The following is a 20569-nucleotide window of genomic DNA, read 5'->3' on the forward strand; positions in this document are numbered from 1 at the left end:
GGGAACACATTCAGACCATAGCAACAGGAACTATGTTTATTTTGCTCACAGTTTGAATCCCACATAGCAAGTGCTCAATAATAGTTTTTTGTTTTTGTTTTTGCATGAATGGATGAATCCATAAATGAGAATGTATAGATTAATTCCTACTAGGGAGATTTGGAAATACTTCTTAAAGAAGGTGGGATTTTTGCAGTGAGCCACTAGACCCAATCTCCAGCATAGTAGAAATGTTAAAGAAAATAGCATTATTCTTACCTTCCATGGACTTCCTAACAAAACTGGTAAAAATATTTTTCTTTTAAGGGTATCCAAATTATTCTAGCTCCTAGAAAATAAACTTCTTGGGAATAAAACTTCTATCTTTGGGATTCATTCATGGGCCAACCACATGAGCAAAGAAACTACCTTAGAAACATAGTAACTAAATACCCTTGAATGTTTACCAGCCCATATCCTTCCCTTTTAGAGGACTAGTCTAATTCAATGTCTGTTCTAAAGTAAGCTGTGTACTGAGATCCCAATAAACTTACTTTATTACTGTCTTTTCACAAACCTTATATACTAGATTTTAGGAACTGTATATTACAAATCTGAACACTGCTTTCAGAACTCAAATAGAAAGAAAAGTGCATCAATTAGGTAAAAATCTTTATGTTGACCTATATATGTCGATTTACTATATAAATTGTAGAGGGGATTCCATATTTGGAACTCATTCTCCCCCTCCCCACCCCAAGTATTTGAAATAATAAAAGAAATGGTTGAATTTTCTTGTAGTTTTATAACTTCACGGGTAAAAGTAATAAACCTACATATATTTTGTTGATCTAAATATAATGTATACCTTCCATACATTAAATTTACTTATGAGACGAATTCTAGACAAAAGCTCCTAGATTAATTTTTTAATGCTTCTTAGCTATTTACTAGACTTATTTGTGCTGATTAGATCGTAACATTTTATGGCTCAAGGTTTTAGTCCTTAGGAATTTCTTCCTCACACCAAATTCCTTGGTAAACTTGCAACTGTCAACCTAACTGGGCTTCCTATACCTGAACCTCTCAGCTTTGTTCTCCTCTGCTACCGCCCTAGAAGCTCATTCAAAACAATAATTCCCAAAATCACTTCTCTAATAAGTAAGTTTCAGTGAAATTTCAACTATCTCATTCTTGACATCACACAGGGTCTCTTTGCTTCTCTTGTTTAAAAAAAAAAAAAAAAAAAAAAAAAAAAGGCTCACACCGGTAATCCCAGCACTTTGGGAGGCCAGGGCAGGTGGATCAACTGAGGTCGCCATTTCGAGACCAGCCTGACTTACATGGAAAAACCCCGTCTCTACTACAAAAAAAAAAATACCAAAATTAGCCGGGCATGGTGGCACATGCCTGTAATCCCAGCTACTTGGGAGGCTGAGGCAGGAGAATCGCTTGAACCTGGGAGGCAAGAGGTTGTGGTGAGCCAAGATCGTACCATTGTACTCCAGCCTGGGCAACAAGAGAGAAATGAATGAAACTCCACCTCAAAGAAAAAAAAAAAAAAAAACCAGAAGGGAATGCAGGGGAGAGGGAAATTTTGGTGCCGAGACTTAGCTCCAGAGCATACAAAGACACAAGAATGAATGGAAATACATGCTTCCTGCGAAATGACAGCTAAAGAAAGGGAAAAAAGTAAAAGTATAGGACGCCACTAACCTAGTTCAACCTCTCTCATTTTACAGATTAAGAAACTGGCATCCACAGAGGGAAAGTGACTTTATGGAGATTCACACAGCACGCATATGTCAGACGCAGGAAGGGGCAATTTCCTGACTCACAGGCCAGAATCCTATCTACTCTTTCCTATGTGCGTAGCCCTCACCATTTCCCCAACAACACTCACATACACAGGTGCTCATGAACTGAAGCCAAGTCAACCTTCTTGTACTTCCAAAACTCAAACCTGACACCATCGTCCAGGCCTTTACTCTCTCATGCTCCCTCTGCCATCTATTCATCCATCAAATATCACATTTTTCAAGGTTTGGTTCAAACCTCTTCTATGGCAGCTTTCTTATTATCTTTCATGCCCAGTTCGTACTCAATCAAACTAATCCTTAATCCTACCAAATGTTTTGCAACTTCTATAAGTACCCATGGATATTACTGTATATATTTGTTTCCCTGTGTTCACTGACTAAGCAGTAAACTCCTAGTGATCAGTATCAAGTCTTATTGTGCATCTTTGCATCCCCAATCCAGAGCTAAGTGCCCCACTCCTAAAAAGCACTGAATAAGTATTTAAAAATATTTATAATTCTTTTGTTATATAACCAATACAAAAATGCACAAAGTAGAAAATAAAAGTCTGCTATAAATCCACCCTTCAGAGATAACTATTGTTAAAAGCATGCCGTACAATCTCCTAAACTTCTTCCTATGATTATATAATTCACACACATTTCAATGGAAAAATGGAACATTATTAACTATAACTTTTCTTTTTACCTTAAAAAATTATATATATTATATCGTTTGTGTGTATATAAAAAGAAAGAACATATCCTATTTTTAAAAACTATGTATTTCTTTATACAAATATGTCCCATTTTACTTGACCATTTTCCTATTAGTGGATATTCACACTCTTTCCAATTTTTCAATGGTAAAATATATAACCACCATTGTGTATCTGTGCAAATATTCCTGTAGAAGTTGTTAGAAATTGATACATATTTAAAATATTGATAAATATGTCCAATATTCTTCCAAAATGTAATTTTAATTAACCCTCTACCCTAGTGTATGAGACTGCAGTTTTTCTGTCAAATACTAGGTATTATCAGTCATACTAGTTGTTGCCAATCTGATAAATGAAAAATGGCATGTTATTAAAATGTGCACTTCTTGGGTTATTATGTTGATCATCTTTGTATTGGTTGTCTAGGAAGTGGGAAGGGGTTATTTTAAGCAAAAAAGTAATTTTTTCAATAAAGTCAATATATTCTTATGCATGAATTAGAGATGAGAAGTCTGAATTTTGGTGTTTTTGTTTACTGGCTGAGCTAAAGATTACAGAAATATTGGAAATAAAAGAAAAACTGCCCGCTGATAGCTGGAGAAATATCAGACCAAGTTCAGGGAATAACAAAAGCTCTTTCAATCAAATTAATGTTACTAGAGAATGACTACTACTTGAATTGGGAGCATGACCTCTTGTGTAGGACTCTATACAGGAGGTAAAAAACAAAGCTCAGCTACTTTGGCCCAACTGTTACAACGCATAAATGTATATGTATCAATCTAAATTTACTGAACACCTACTGCAGTCTTGGCAGACACTGAAGATATAAGTGTTACTATGATCCAGGCCTTAACCTGGAGGGAGTTACCTTTTTTGTGTTTGTTTTAAAAGGAAACTATTTGGGCAATATCATTTTACCATACATAAAAACTTCAATGAATTCTCCTTAAAAAATCAATAGTCTGTCTTCAATATTCAAGGAATAAAAAGCTAAACCCTGGCCATTTCCAAGAAATTGACAAAAATATTATTCTTATGGGAGAAAATAATGCCTTCAACCTTAACTAAATATGTTCCTTGCTCTCATACCAGTGAACACATATCCCTTCAAGTTACATATTATATACATATATACATACATTTTTATAATATACAGATGCTCAACTTAAAATAGAGTTACGATCCAATAAACCAACTGTAAGTTAAAAATACAGTAAGTTGAAAATGCTTTTAACACCCCAATAAACCCATTGTAAAGCTGAAAAATTGTTAGTCAAACCATGGTAAGTCAGGGATCGTCTGTATACATTTCTCACTATACCACAATACCCCAAAAAAAAACACCCTTAGGCATATCTTATTCAGACTGCAGAAAACCAAGAAGGAAGTGAAAATCTGTAAAGAAGCCAGAAGGAAAAGAATATCCTACCTACAGAGGAACACGAGAGCAACTGACAGCAGATTGCTCACCAGAAACCATGCAAGTAAGAAAAGCATGGAGTACAATCTTCAGAGTGCTGAAAGAAAGAACTTTTTCATTCAAACCAACAACATGTGTTGAGTGTCCATGCTATTATCTAGGATATTAAAAAAGACAGACTAAAACATGAATGCTGCTCTAAAAAAGCTCACAGACGGGCTAGGAAAGAAACTGTAATGGGATGCGTACTACGTGACGTTAGCGGATATGAATACAATGTTATGGGAATCCAAAGGGATTAAGTCTGATGTGTGGGTAGAATGGTCACAGGAGGTGACCTCTGAAGACTACAGAAGGTACCACTTTTGGGGGGTGCCACTACCCCCAAAAGACTTCAGTTTAATAACAGAGGATTACAGCTGAAAGAGTTGTAATATATAGACAGTGTCCTCGGAGCAGTATCAGAAAAGTCCAAAGCCCAGAGGGGATACAAAAACAACATTACGGGAGTAAACAGAAGTTTCTAATACCTCTAGCTACAACAAATCGTGAACACAACCCAGATCCTAGCAGGAAGAATAGTGTTATGTGCATGTGTCTGTGATTTAGCTATTTGGACAAGGATGCTAATATGTTAGCTTGTTTTTGTTACAAATTATGAGTGTTTTTCTGCTTATAATCCCTGGGGACATCACCATATTGGCCTGAGATAATTCATTTAAAGTTTTGTAGGACATGCTTAAAAGAATTTTTTTTTTTTTTTTTTTTTGAGACAGTCTTGCTCTATCGCCCAGGCTGGAGGGCAGGGGCGCAACCTTGGTTCACTGCAAGCTCCACTTCCCGGATTCATGCCATTCTCCTGCCTCAGCCTCCCAAGTTGCTGGGACTACAGGCTCCCGCCACCACACCCAGCTAATTTTTTTGTATTTTTAGTAGAGATGGGGTTTCACCGTGTTAGCCAGGATGGTCTTGATTTCCTGACCTCGCGATTTGCCCACCTCGGCCTCCCAAAGTGTTGGGATTACATGTGTAAGCCACTGCACCCAGCCTTTTTTTTTTGTTTTTTGAAACATTAGGACTGGGTTAGTCTATGATTTGCTAATGGCTAGGACTTGGAAAACAATACCCCAAAATGAAGGTCTCAGAAGCAAAAGTTTTTCTGTGACCTCCTCCTGCCCTCCGGTCTTCTAGTCCCATTCTCCCCGTAGGCTAGCCATAGAAACTGGCATTTCTCCCTAAGGCAGGTCATTAAAACCAGAACCTTCTTCCCCACAGCCAGCCAAAACACCTAATTATCTTTAGTCAGATAATTCCTTTATGGTCAGTTTTACACAGAAATGCAGAGGGAAAGTTAGAGTTTAACATTGTACACAAGACCCCCATTCCAGAGAGAACCCTGCCCCACCCAGAAGGAAGGAATGCATGATCAGAGAGGCCAAGAAGAATCCAGACAGCCAGGCCTTGCTGGGTTTCCCCACTCAGCCTATTAGCATTAGATCTTACCCTTTTTGTCCAGTTCTATTTTACTACAGTGGTCTCTACTTTGTTGAACCTAAGCACAGAAAGGAACAATTTCCCTTTTATCTTTGGGTCTTCATTCTGAAGGGTTCTGCTTGTTCATGATAAATAAACTTGGATGCTTTTTCTCCAATTAATCCGCCTTTTGTGAATAGATTTTTCAGTGAACCTTCAGGAGAAAAAGGGGCAATTTTCCCTTTACCTCTGCATAACCATGGGAAGAATGTGAAGACAGAGGCTTTTTCTCTTGGAACAACAAATATTTGAATGTCTTTTTGCCTCTGCCTTTGATGATTAGATCCTTCTCAACAAGGACTTACTGAGTGATTAATGTGCTGAATAGAATACAAGGAGACTTAAGGTCCCTGCCTTAAAATAGCTCACCATCTAATGCATAAGATTCACAAGAATTCATACATACAGGGCATTCTGACTATACAGTCCCTGGCATAGATCTCCTAAAACCTGTGGAATTTCCTGAATGATAGCAGTAGCTTTTAAAATTCATTTAAAAATCGCTTTCAACCATATCAGAGTTTATGCTAACAAGATGACACTTTTGGGTCCCTAGATACTTTCAGAATAGAGGCTGGTTGCCAGAAGGAGGACCAAGGCATGATTAGAGGGTTGGAACTTTCAGTTCCACCACTCTTCATTTTGGTAACCGTGGTTTTTATTTCTAACATTTTCTTTTGATTCTTTCTTAGAGTTTCAATCTCTCTGCTTATATTACCCATCTCTTCTTGCATGTTGTCTATTTTTTCCATTAGAACCCTTAATGTATCAGAGTTCTTTTAAATTCCTTGTCTGATAATTCCAACATCTGTTTCAGAATCTGGGCTTGATCATTACTTTGTCTCTTCAGACTGTGTTTTTCTTGCCTTTTGGCATGCCTTGTAATTTTTCTTGCACATGGGACATGTTCACAGGAAGTGAAGTAAGCAGGCCTTTGGTGTGGCAATTTATTTTTGCATCACAGTGAATATAATGAGGGCAGATGATAGCATTATCTTCTACAATAAAGCATATTCTTCAACTTATCCATAATTATTTCCTATTCAAACATGTACCTTCTCCAGGTCTTTTGTCTAAAATATATATGTAGAGTCACTAGGCTAGAGTCTCAGGCTATTACTTGCAACATCACTTAAGCCACTATGAAATATGGACACACAACACTAGTCAAGGTTAGAAAGGGCATCAATTTACGTATATTATAAACTAGGTGCTTTTCTTGTGAGCCAACATATGGATACTTCATGAGGACATTCTCTAAAATTATTTCACATACGTAGATGAGGCTAGACTAATACTTTCAGGATACTATAAGTGAATTAAAATTCAGACAAAATTTAACTCCTTCACTATTGATCATGACAGACTATTTCACAAGTTAATAAACTTCCTACTTCCAACTTTAACAATTTTTTAAAGTTAATTTATGACAGAGAATACCATACAGTTAAATTCTTATGACTTTTTTTTTTTCTTTTGAGATGGAGTCTTGCTCTGTCGTCGAGGCTGGAGTGCAGTGGCGCGATCTCGCCTCACTGCAACCTCTACCTCCTGGGTTCAAGCGATTCTCTTGCCTCAGCCTCCCAAGTAGCTGGGACTACAGGTGCGTGCCAGCATGCCCAGCTAATTTTTTGTATTTTTAGTAGAGACACAGTTTCACCACGTTAGGTAGGATGGTCTCGATCTCCTGACCTCATGATCCACCCTCCTCGGCCTCCCAAAGTGCTGGGACAGCGTGAGCCACCATGCCTGGCTATTCTTATGACTTTCTAAGTCTTGTTAAAGAAACAGTAATTTCCCCATCTTTGTAAATTTGGTCAAAGTTAAGCAACAAGTTAGCACTGAAATGTTTTCAAATATACAGATTCTTTTTTTTTTTTCCTCGGAGTTTCACTCTTGTTGCCCAGGCTGGAGTGCAATGGTGCAATCTATGCTCATTGCAACCTCCGCCTCCCAGGTTCAAGTTATTCTCCTGCCTCAGCCTCCAGAGTAGCTGGTATTATAGGCATGTGCCACCATGCCCAGCTAATTTTTGTATTTTTAGTGGAGATGGGGGTTTCACCATGTTGGCCAGGTTGGTCTCGAACTCCTGACCTCAGGTGATCCACCTGCCTCAGCCCCTCAAAGTGCTGGGATTACAGACGTGAGCCACCGCGGCCGGCCTAATGTATAGATTCTTAAATATAAATGTCAAGGAATCAAAGATGTGAAGATGATCTTCTGCTTCACTGACCTTTGGCAAAAGAATATTAAACTGACAAGAGGCAAGAAGAGCAAGATCAGAGAAAAGCTCTGGCCAGTTTGTTTCTAAATGACCTTTGAGTTGGAGGGAAGGAGACCAGTTGTTAAGCCTAAAAACAAAGGAAGCTGTAGACAGGAATCCCACAGGTGCTCAAAGGAGCAAGTGATGAAACCTCTAATACCAAGGAGAGTGGAGCCTCTTCCTGTGAAATACGTTCTCTCCTAGCCTTTAGGGTAATCCTAAATCACCATTCTTTTGTCATCATTATTGAAATGTGCTTTTAGGAAGAAGCATAACAAGTCCTCCAGGGAAAGTTTTCAGCTGTAATTTTATTAGGGAAACAAGCCAAATTATGCATGTGCATGCATCCCTTTTCAGAGAATTCTCTGGAACCTTCAGTGAGTCAAGCAGGACCTAAGGTACAAACCTAGCTACCAGGCAGGAAAAGATTAATCTGTTGTTCTTTTATTAGATTGAGTCATACAGTACATGTAACATAAGAAAATTCTTTTGCTGAGAAAAGCATAAGAACGTGGTTTAGTGCCATCCACCAGACATGCCCACTATAAGTACCTTTTGGATCACATCCTACTACACTGATAGAGCAACCACTTAGCATGTCATCACTTTCCCTTCTTAAATCTCATGCTGGGTGACTCCTGTTACTGGCCAATGCCAGGCCAGTGTCACAACAACAAGACAAAACATCACATGAATTGATAGCAACAAAATGGCAGCAAGAAATGATGTTCCCCAGGGAAAGACCTATTCACCGAGTATGAAACTAGCTTAAACAGCTCTCCCAGTTTAAGAAATTTAAGTAATTCATTCATTCATCAAACATTTATTGTGCCATACATAATATATAAAGCACTGTTTATGTTCTGGAGTAAAGGATTAGCAGAAAGAATACAAAGACAGTTGAGACCTGGTGCCTACTGCCAAGGAGTACACTAGACAAGCTGACATTAACAAGAGCAAACGTGAGTGATCATGCAAACTGAAGAGGGAGACTGCTAAAAAAGAAGAAGGCAGCTGATCCTCAAATTCTAACTTGAAATACAGTGATAGGCGAAACGAAGGGAGCAATTGAATCTGCTGAAAGTAACAACTAAAACAGCTGAGTAGGATTTTCTCAGGCTATACATGCCAATCCCCTCACCTCACTATCTACCATTCCCAATATTCAGCAAAGTAACAATTTTGCTTCTTCCATGTGGGCCCAGCTCCATGGAATTCAAAGGGAAAAGAGCACTCAATCAACTTTCTCTGGACAATTTGCTGCACTGCTTAAGGGTCTACATGAGAATTACAGATATCAGGGAGGGAAGGGCAATACTAAGTATGGTTGTGTACTGGACTTTGTGGTTGACCACCTGAAATAAGTTTCAAGGGCAAAACTGACTGGATCAGGAGGAACAAAGAAACAGCACCTGGAACCAATATACCCCTAGTTCCTGATAAAGTAATTTATTGTTTAAATAAATCGATTTCAGTGGGAGTCCCACTTGGGGCAGTCTGGTCAACTAGGGTTGTTAGCTCTTTGAGGGCAGAGTCCATGTTTCTTTCATTTCTACGTATCTCAATACCACCTAGCACAAGATAGGGACTAAAATAATTGAGGAAAAGAGCTAAAAAGGAAGAAAAATTAAGGGTCAGTTCACATTCCTGAGATTCTACACTCAGCTACTGGGGAGCGCACAGCAAGAAGCATAGCTTTCTATAAGCAATTAAGGTGAGTGCAGTAATAAGTACACACACAGCCTGGGCCTATGAGCATAACTACCCTCATCCATGAGCACTGACTCTGCCATTCAGATGGAAACAACCAGGTGCAGTAAACTGATGAAGACAGATCTCAGCTCTGAAACTGTCATCTTTACTGCTCTCACTTACCACACATGGTCACAGTATTAGTCAGGAAAGACTAGTCACTGCGGGAGCTGATCATAATCCCAAAAGACACAATCTCAGTGAAATCTCAAAATCCTGCAAACATAATTCTTAAAAAAATAATTTAAAGACTCATTAAAAGACATTTATTTACCTTTTTAAAAGGGGATTTATTTAAGAAACAAAGATATGACAGAACACTTCCTAGGTCACTTAACACAATAAAATGGGCAATAACAAGATACATATTTTTGAAAGCAAAAACACTCAGATAGACTAACAACAGTTGCATGGGTATAACAATTATGAGCAGACAAACCATATCCAAAATGAACTAATTCAAAAGGGGAACTATATAAATGCATATCATTATGGTTGGTCATTGTTTTCTGATGAGATTGATGAAAAACTACAATGGGTCACCACCACTTATGCAGTCATCCAAAGAGCTGAGATCAATAAATTGTATCCTTCACAAATGCAGATGTACAAAAAGAACATCTCTTTATGTGCTGAGAAAGTTGCAACATTTTCAAGTGCACACAGAATGCTTACACACAAACTCAACATGGTGATAATACACTTTTGTGGAGTCAAATTTGCAAAAAATTGCATAAAAGGAATTAGAACTCTCTAAAGTCTCTACACAATTTATAATTCCAGTATTGGAAGTGATGCAAAAATGAAATACATAGCATAGTGAACTATAAAAAATAATTCTACAAATTTAAAATAGTGGGAAAAAAACTAAAAAAAAGAGAAGAGAAAAAAGCTAAATAACTAACAAGAAAATTCAGCATATAAAAATGTATATTACAGGGAAAGATTTTGGACAATTGTATAGAGATAGCCCAAAAGAGCTGGCCTAACATAAACATCCTGTGATTGTGATTTTCAGAATTTTAGACAAGAGGGACTTTGGACTTTAGGGATTTTGATCTTTTGGGATTTCGATGTTCAGAATTTCAACATTCAGGATTATGACACTCAGGATTATGATCCAAACTCATCACTGTCAAAATAGACCCCTGACTTCTTTAGAATGGCTCAAACACCTCCGACCTTTGTTCTTGCTCCCATGACAGAGAACTGGTGAATGAGGTGTTCCTCTTCCTCACACTGAACTAGGGATTCAAGCTGTTGGGCTCAGCTGTCTTCACTGTGGTCATCCCATCGGCTGGAACTCAGGCACATGGCTGTACCTAACTGCAAAGGAGGCTGGGAAATGCATTCTTGCTGTGGGCTCAGGAAGAGGAAAACATGGATTATGCTGAGAAGCCATAGCCTCCACCATGGTATTTTACGGCTTTTCCTCCCTCTTCCAAGCTTTCTCTTGCCTTGTTTCTAAGGCTGCATATGTATATGTGTGTGTATATATATGTATACATACATACATAAAAAACTATGTTTCTATGGTAGCAAACTTTTGGTCCCATATAGATAATAAACATGAGGAACCCTAACATAAATATGCTTGATGCTTTATTTGTCAAGGAAAGGGAAGAATCTGATATTGGGGCCCAGAAGACACAGCTCTGCTTCAAGCAAGGGAGATAAATTCTGCTGTGTCCACATTCCCATTAGGGCCTTTATCAAGATCTATCCAAAACATATATTCACGAGGGGTTCATGTCCAAGCTGGCACACACTAGTACAGCATAAAATTTCCCTGACAAGGGCAGCAAAATGCTAAGTATTTCCTTGAGGCCCTCAATGGTTCCATGTACTGACCAAGAAACATCACATCTTAGATTCAGCAATTCCATCACCAACTCTAGAAGCTGGCTTTCTTCTCCGAGCAATTTTTCACCAAAAAAAGGCATATTTTACTTCAAAGGCATTTACCATATTCAGCAATAGGTAGAAACAATTCCTCACTGAAACGTAGACACAAGGAAATGTCTAAACACACACTCCTACATTAGTTACCCCATACCAGCCTCCCAAAGCAGTTGACTCAAAATTATGACTCGGCAAAAATGCGAAATCAGCATATGACATAGACTTTCATGGTCTATCTCAAATGTTAAATCACTGACATGCAAATGACCTGCTCTATGACGCTACTGAACTATATGCCCCTTTGGCAAGATACATATGTGATTTATGTATCTCCACAATGCCTTGTATACACCATCATTCAATAAACATTTGTTGAATGAATACAATTGTTGGAATTTCTATTCATCATTAGTAAGTTATCTGCATGTGTACACATAAGGGCTGTCAGTCTTGAGGACAAACACTTAGCTATATGACTCATTCTGTATAAAACCTTGTTAAGAGGTGTGGGGTAAATGCTTTCTGACGGTGACTGTGATAATGGTAGTAGTAACTATGACAGCACAATCAACCACAATATGTAAATGACTGTTCTATTTCATGCCTGTGGGTACAGTCAGTCACCATAGGTAGTACAAGACCCCAGGTCCTGACATGGTTCCCTTACTCCTTGGCACAATTCCCATCTCCTTCCCAGTTTTAGTTTTCCCCATAGCTCATATCACTGTCTGACATATTTAACTTCTGTGTGTGTCTGTCTCCTCCACTGGAAGCTCTGTGAGGCCAGGGAATTATGTCCATGTTGTCTGGTATCCAAATCAGTGCAGGGCATATTAGAAATGCTCAATAAACATTTGCGGAAGGAATGGATGAAATTAATACAATTATTTGAATTCTTTCTTCCAAATCTAAAGATTTTGGAACCACAGAAGAAATTATTTCTGCAGTGTTCCAATATATTCACATTCTTTTGAACATCTCAAAAGGAGGTCTCACAGACAAGCCACTAACTGTACTAAACACAGGGTTTCTAGAAACCTGTCGTTGTTCTACCACCTTAAAGTCTCCAAATAAACTGAGAATGGACAATCTCCAGGACTGGACATGCTTCTGCTAAAACTTCACCTAACAAGAACCACATCTGCAGGCCTGGCTCACTTTCACCTGGCTCCCACTCCACTACAGAGTCCTGCAGATGGCTCTCTCAGCTGGCACTGGCACCCATGGCATGAAGCCAGAAACGAAGACAGGAAATTCCTTTAATTCAGAAACAAATTTGCCTGATTCCCACGTGAACAAAATGTTAGCTGCCAGACTCAGCTCTATTCATAGGAAGTAGACACAATTCATTAAAAAAATTTTTTTTTAAGTTTTAAAAGTGTATCTTTTTGGCCAGGTATGGTGGCTCACACCTGTAATCCCAGCATGTTGGGAGATGAAGGTGGGAGGATAGCTTGAGCCCAAGAGTTCAAGACCAGCCTCGGCATCAGAGTGGGACTCTAACTCTGCAAAAAATTAGCCAGGTGCGGTACATATGCCTGTGGTCCCAGCTGAAGTGGGAGGGTTGCTTGAGCCCAAGAGGTTGAGGCTGTCGTGAGTCATGATCACACCACTGCACTCCAGCCTGGGAGACACACAGAGACCTTGTCTTTAAAAAAAAAGTTCATCTTTCCGAATGTAGTCTGGTAAGACAAATGTACCTGATAAATTACTTTAGGTTGTTAAAGACTCACTGAATGTTACAATTAATTTGACAAGCTGTTGCTTGATAGAGCTTTAAAATTCATGTTTTATTTAATTTTTGGTGTATGGAGAACGGTGTCTATTGGCAACAATAATTCCTATTTATTTGTTTTTCTGTTGACTCTCAAATAGCAATTACATAATGCTCTCAAAGTAATGGTAAAAGAGACTACGAGCCTGAGAATGTGTAACAAAAAAGACATTTTACACATCAAAGGGTTTTATACCTCTAGAATATTCTACACATCAGAAGCTTTTAGAATAGCAAGCAGTAGCGTCTAACAACTCATAGAAGAATGGCTAAGCTTTTAAATCCCAAAACGAAGAGTCATTCTAACATCTTCCACCATTCTTCTCAAAGCTTCCACCAAGACTTTCTTCACAAATACTGTGGTCAAAAGGTTTAGGGTTTTTTAGCAAATACTATCTCAGCCAGCCTACCAGTCAGTCAGTGTATATTATGTGCTAACCCCACGAGAGACATGGAGAATTCTGAGAGAAGTTACTGGATTCATTAGCAAAATAAAAAGGATGGATGGGATGATAGCTAAGATCATTTCTAGTTAATTTGTTTGGTTTTCACTTCAGAATGGTCTCACACAACTATCAAACTACATTATAAGACATCAAGTTAAGGATGTCTTAAAGCAATTAAAAAATGAAATTTCAAAACAGTTCAATACATGGAGAATTCTTATCACTGGGTCCTAATATCTGATGTTCTAAAACTTAAACATACAGCTTTGAAGCTTCAAATATTATTTAATTTCCCAGGGACTTTTCTCTTAAGCTCATTTGCTGATTACTTGGGTTCCTTGTTTTTCCATTTTCCTACTTGCATCTCAAAATGAGGCGTAAATTATACAAATTATACAAAACTATACAATAAATAATCAAAATACATTTCCTTCCCAGACCCAAAGCCCAAAATGTTAGGTTGCACAGTATCATGTAGCGTAATCAAATGCACAGAAAATCTCCTCCCTCAGTGAACCAGAAACCCAACAAGCCCAGCCCGACAAACTGAGGAGCACGCCATCGCCACAATGTCACCTAGTCTTTGAGAACTTACTCCAACTTGGTGCTGACCCTGCTGACACTAAGAGATTCAGGTTTTCTAGTCCCGCTGGTTTCTGTTCCGGGGCATCAAAGCACCTACATGTAGCCTCTTCATGCAAAACAACATCACACACATACAAACTGCATTTAGAACCAAGCCAAATACCACAAACATTATAAGCTACCAAATTTTCAGCAATGTGACTGCCACTGTATGAACTACAAATCGTTCGAAGCCATTATTTACTTTTTCTAGAGTGAGTGGCACTCTCCAGGGAGAAAAGCTAACAGGCTACCCCCAATCTCCTCATCAGCCTAACTTCAGTTGTTTTTTCACTAAAACACCTAAAGATACCAAACACAACTGCTATTAACAGTGGCTCACTGAGATCCCGGGCAAAGGAAAAGAAGTTTTCAGAGCTTCAAAAGCACACTTGGAGATTCGGACACACCCTCATTCCTCTTTGGGAATCACTGATCTGAGAGATTCCAGCTCAACACGCATTCCTGGAATTCTGAGTTCTCACCATAGAATCTTTAGCCAAGGCAGTCCTCAGGAAGAGTTGTTAAGTTATGGCACACTTTACGATGGTGACGCTCACTTTAGATTTGAAAACAGATTTATGGACTAGCCCAAAGTAGCCTGTAATCAGACTCAGAGGAAGAACATGTTTCCACTTTAATAAAACTTCTTCTCCGGTAAACCTATTCAGGCAATTAAAATGTGTTCCAATTTCTACTTCCCAAGCCTTTATATTCTTTGCTCTTAGGAAAAGAATTCAATAAACAAAACCTGAATTTTAAACCTGAATTCTAATTGCCTGAGGCTATTTTATACTTAAATAAATAAATAAGTGGCATAAACTAACAAATGTTTTGTATTTAAAATATGTTTTTATAAGGTATTTACCTACCTTTAACGCAGCCTTTTAGTTGGGACTGCACTTTACGGAAAACTCCACACACAAAGCACCTTTCCTCCTAGTACTTCAAGGTCCTTATGAAGGAGCAGAACTTTCTAAACAGGAAACTAAAGCACAGAAAGGCAGAGCCTTAGTGACACTAGAACCCCAAATTCCTGGCATTCCCCAGCCTTAAGTTCCAGGCTCCTATCATTAATCATCACGTACTACATGCTTTGCATGTGGAGACGGGTCTGTTTGATGATTTTTTTTTCCTTTCTTTTAGGGGGAAGGATTTGGTAAAAGTGATAAACATGAAAGAAAATAAAATTTTGACAAGACCAATGGTGGTGGTGTGGAGTTTCAAAGCCCATCCTATGAAAGAACCACCTTTCTACTTTACATTCTGACTTTATTCAACAAAGTCAATGAGATGACTTGCTAGAAAAGCCCATGAAAATGACAGTCCAAGCCGGGCGCGGTGGCTCACGCCTGTAATCCCAGCACTTTGGGAGGCCGAGGCGGGCGGATCACAAGGTCAGGAGATCGAGACCACGGTGAAACCCCGTCTCTACTAAAAATACAAAAAATTAGCCGGGCGCGGTTGTGGGCGCCTGTAGTCCCAGCTACTCGGGAGGCTGAGGCAGGAGAATGGCGTGAACCCGGGAGGCGGAGCTTGCAGTGAGCCGAGATCGCGCCACTGCACTCCAGCCTGGGCGACAGAGCGAGACTCCCTCTCAAAAAAAAAAAAAAAAAAAAAAAAGAAAATGACAGTCCAAATATAGAAATCTAAATGCAACAAATCAGATATTGAGATATTGAGATATTAAATCAGATATTGAGACCTTTCCACAATGGTAGATTTAATGTTGAGAAAAATAACAAGCAAGGCTACAGTTCAAACTGAATTTGTCTGTAACTACAAAAAGTAGTTTAGTATTCAAGATCTACTTTCCAACAAAGAAATTTATATTCCATTAAGAACCCTGCAACCTTTGACATAGTCTTTGCTTCACTCCCCACCAGAACCACAAAGTAATTATGACGCACCTGAATAGTGACACAGGCTCTGATCCAAGCTTCCTACAAGATGACATTTTTCCAGATGGCACCTGAGGCTGTCAGGTACCGTCAGGTATTTCCTATGTTGGAAAAATACTCAAGGATATTACGTAAGACTGCTCCTCTCCTGTATATGCACTAACTTCAGAAAGCCACTGATAACTGTTCAGGAAACACACTTCCTTTTCTTACGATAGAAACTCTTCTATACCTGGGAAATAAGAGCTAATGTTGTTCATTAGCCAAGAGAAGCTAAGGTTATTGAGAATTGTGACAAAATGGCACGTTACTGGGTTCAGCCCAAGAGAATGAGACAAAATTATGCTTTCCCTGAGCCCCAGAGACTACAAAATCCAGTTATATTTTAAGTAGCCATGTTTTAGAGATTTATATACCGTTCAGTGATAAAAATAAATGAAAGTCCCAGGCTTAAGGCACCATTATTCAGTTTTTAAAATTGCAGAATGTTTTCTTGCAGGATTTGGTTCAGCCAACTACAGGATGAAAGAAAAGTATGTCTAAGCTACACAGGTGAGCGATAGATCGGATCCTGGATTCAGAAATTAGTGGAAATATATGAGCCATTAACGAATTCCACAGGCAAGGCAGGCTCTTCTCCGGATGACTGAGATCTTCAAAAGTCAATACTCTAAGAAACTATTACTACATTTTGAATTTCCTACTGTGACCAGAAAAACAACATATTCAGAGTACTAGTTGTTTTTTGTTTTGTTTTGTGAGACAGGATCTCGTTCTGTCACCCAGGCTGCAGTACAATGGAAAAAGAGCAGCTCACTGCAGTCTCAGATTTGACTAGAGTCAAATTCTAGTTTTGCCACTTATTAGCTGTGAGACTTGAATCTGATCACTCAGGCATACACAAAAATTGAGTTTAAAAAAAATGGAACTAATTTAGAAGGCCACAAGTGATTATATGTATATAGCACGAAACATAAAAGATGAGCCTAGAATAGTAGTTCTCAAGTTTGTTGGTCTTAGGATGCCTTTACACTCTTAGAAATTATTCAAGACTTCAAAGAGCTTACCTTAAAAAATTCTACGAAACATGAGAACATGCATGCACACAGCCGGGCACGGTGGCTCACATCTGTAATCCTAGCACTTTGGAAGGCCGAGGCGGGTGGATCACTTGAGGCCAGGAGTTTGAGACCAGCCTGGCCAATATGATAAAGCCCCAACTCTCCTAGTGCCAGTAGTCCCAGCTATTTGGGAGTCTGAGGCAGGGGAATCACAATCGCTTGAACCCAGGAGGTGGAGGCTGCAATGAGCTGAGATTGCACCACTACACTTCAGCCTGGGCAACAAAGCAAGGCTCTTTCTCAAAAAAAAAAAAAAAAAAAAAACCCAGCATACATTCCAATAGCCAATATATGGTTTCTAGAAAACTTCACTTTATACATGTAAGAGAATAAGAATAAAACAGGTAAATTATGTCTTATTATTATGAAAATTGTTTTGACCTCACAGACTCACTAATAGGGTCTTGGGAACCCCTAGGCATCCCCAGACTATACTTTGAGAACCATTGGCCTAACATACAAAAAGCAGGGAAGCTGTCAAAGACTATTAAGGTTATAAATGAAAAGGATTCAGGAGACCACACAAAGGGATTCCCATTGGCCAAAGATGAGACAATTTTAGTTTCGATAAGAATAAATGAAATGGCCTGGAAGGTGGCTTATGCCTGTAATCCCAGCACTTTGGGAGGCTGAGGTGGGAGGATTGCTTGAACCCAGTAGTATGAGGCTGCAGTGAGCTACGATAGTTCCACGGCACTCCAGCCTGCATGACAGAACAAGACTCCACCTCTTAACAACAACAACAACAACAAAAGAATAAATGTAATGGTTTGAAACATCAAATATTTTAAAATTAATGAATTCTTAATAAGCCACCAATTTCTCTTTCTCTCTTTCCCCTGCTCCCCAAATTGGTTATCTTTGGATTCTAGGGAGCCAAATATTTTGAAAACTGGTAGATAAATGGAAAGAATCGAGCATTTTTCTTGCCTTTTCTATACAACTGTACCTCAGGATAGCCAAACAGATTATTGGATTGGCTAGATTATTCTTTATAAAAGTAGTCTAGCTAATAAATGGAGAAATGATGGACATGAAATAACATTTTAAAACCCCTAATGAATTGACGGATTTAGGCAGCACCAATCAGCACTGGCTATCAACATCTCTCTTTCACACACACACTGTAAAGGTAAGAGTCTTCTCATGGGAATACTTAACACTACTCATGTGGTACTTTTGACAAAAAATTGAAACAGAATTCAATCTAGCCTCTAAATGTAACTACCAGTTCACAAGAAATACAGAGGCTAGAGGAATATGTTAAACAGAAGAACATTTAACATTTAACTTCATGGGATGGAATCAGCAAAATCCAGCCAGTGGGAAAATTTACAGAATAAATGATCCCGTTTGACAAAAAACAAAACAAAACAAAAAAACAGATCACAAGGAAAAGACAGTGAAGGGTAAATCTACAGATTAAAAGGGACTGAAGAGGCATGTCAACCAACTGCAATGTGTGGACCTTATGAGGATACTGTTACAAACTAATGAGAAAAACCCAAACAAATGTGAACACTGACTAAATAGCCCATATTTGATTATGTTAGAGATTTTTTTAGTGTAATAATGGTATTATAGTACTAAAAGAAAAAAGAGTCCTTATCTTTTAAAGATGTGTATCCAAATATTTACTAATAAAATAATAGGATGTCAGGGATTTGTTTCAAAATAATCCCTGGTAGAGAGAAGAGGCTGAGATCTAGATGAAACAAGATTGGCCATAAGTTAATCATTGTTGAAGCTGAGAGAGAGGCACATAGGGTCTGCTATTATATTCTCTTGTACTCCTGTGTATGTTTGAAATTTTCTGTACCAAAAAAGTCAAAAATATGGCTGGGCGTGGTGGCTCACGCCTGTAATCCCAGCACTTTGGGAGCCTGAGGCGGATGGATCACTTGAGGCCAGGAGTTCAAAACCATCCTGGCCAACATGGTAAAACCCCTTCCTTACTAAAAACATAAAAATCAGCTGGACTCAGGAGGCTGAGGCAGGAGAATCACTTGAACCTGGGAGGCACAGGTTGCAGTGAGCCAAGATTGCACCGCTGCATTCCAGCCTGGGCGACAGAGGGAGACCCTGTATCTAAACAAATAGATAAAATTAAAATTAAAAGCAGCCATGAAAATGTCTACTTGTCTTCTCCAGCTATACTGTGAGATGCTGAGAGGCAGGCCCTGCACATTCAGCTACCGTGCAAGGCACACAGTCCGTGTCAACAGAGCACTTGATAAACAAGGCTATCGATAAGCCAAAGATCTGCAAAGTTGAACTGTGACAGGGTATGTTCTGCAAAGAAGTTCTGAGTCAGTTGTCTCTGAACCACAGACATCTCTCCAATGAAGCAGAGAACAAAACTGTATTTATAGTATGATAACCAAGAAAGACAAACAAAAACTTGACACTGAAAACTGTGTAAAAAGCTTTTCACATAAAAAGAAAATAAATGAAAACAGTACTTTTTTTTTCCTTGGATATAGGGACTATGGGTATTTGATTTTCTTTGCTTCTATTTCTCTGAATCTCCCAAATTTTCTGTAATTACCATATCATTTTAAATGTTGGCGAATACCCTAACTTTTCTACTTTTAAATCACTTATGTCAAAGTTCTATTGATGGCTGCTTTTACATAATAATGATATTTCATTTGTTATATTTCTATGATCCTTTTATGACTTGGATAAAGGAAGAATATTATAATGAAGAAAATACTGAAAACTATCACGGAGGGATTTTTAAATTGAATTATAAAAGCAGTATGAGAACACCCTTATTTATATTGGGGAAGAGAAAGATAACCATTATCTTTTTCTCTACAAAATAAAAGAGAACTACTTTTAAAAAAATCACATTTGAATAATCTGAATCAAGGGGATTTCTCTGGTTCTTCTAAAACCTCAGTTTCAGTGCAGGAAGCTGGAGACAGAGATATCTGGGACCTAATGACGGGGCCTCTTGTGCACTCCTCTCTACCCCTGTTCCAGGGTATGTACCCTGCCCTCCCATCCCGCCCTCTCCACCCCTTCCATCAGCCCCAGGGAGGCGGAAGATAAAGCAGTTTAATTTAATGTCGAGATTCCACACCTGACAAGACAACAGAAATGGATTTACTATTTGTTAGAAAAAAAAAAAATCCTTTTCGATAAAGATTCTTAAAGAACCAGGCAATAGTGAGAATCCCGGAGCAAGTTTCAATTATTCCACTTAGAAAATAACTGAAAGAATATGTGCACCAATGACTATTAATAATTGAACATGAAAAAAGAAAAATGTTAGAAATTTGGTATGGATAATTGTTATGTTTTCCACATGGGTCTAATTAAACT

The 20569-nt window shown here is 38.6% G+C and overlaps 1 protein-coding gene across 5 annotated transcripts in view; it reads right to left on the bottom strand.

Annotated features, from left to right (window-relative positions):
* STXBP6 (syntaxin binding protein 6) overlaps positions 1-20569 on the bottom strand; it is a 256535-nt gene that overhangs the window by 200908 nt on the left and 35058 nt on the right. Inside the window, exon 2 of one of the 5 annotated variants that reach the window (XM_065548679.1) lies at positions 15090-15205. The exons of 3 other annotated variants lie outside the window; for them this stretch is intronic. The gene's annotated coding sequence lies outside the window, so the exon portion shown is untranslated. Of the gene's footprint in view, positions 1-15089; positions 15206-20569 lie in introns of those variants that run through there. One more of the 5 variants, XM_073997156.1, reaches the window with a different exon arrangement.

Source organism: Macaca fascicularis, chromosome 7 (assembly GCF_037993035.2).
Source record: "Macaca fascicularis isolate 582-1 chromosome 7, T2T-MFA8v1.1".
Lineage (NCBI taxonomy): Eukaryota > Metazoa > Chordata > Mammalia > Primates > Cercopithecidae > Macaca > Macaca fascicularis.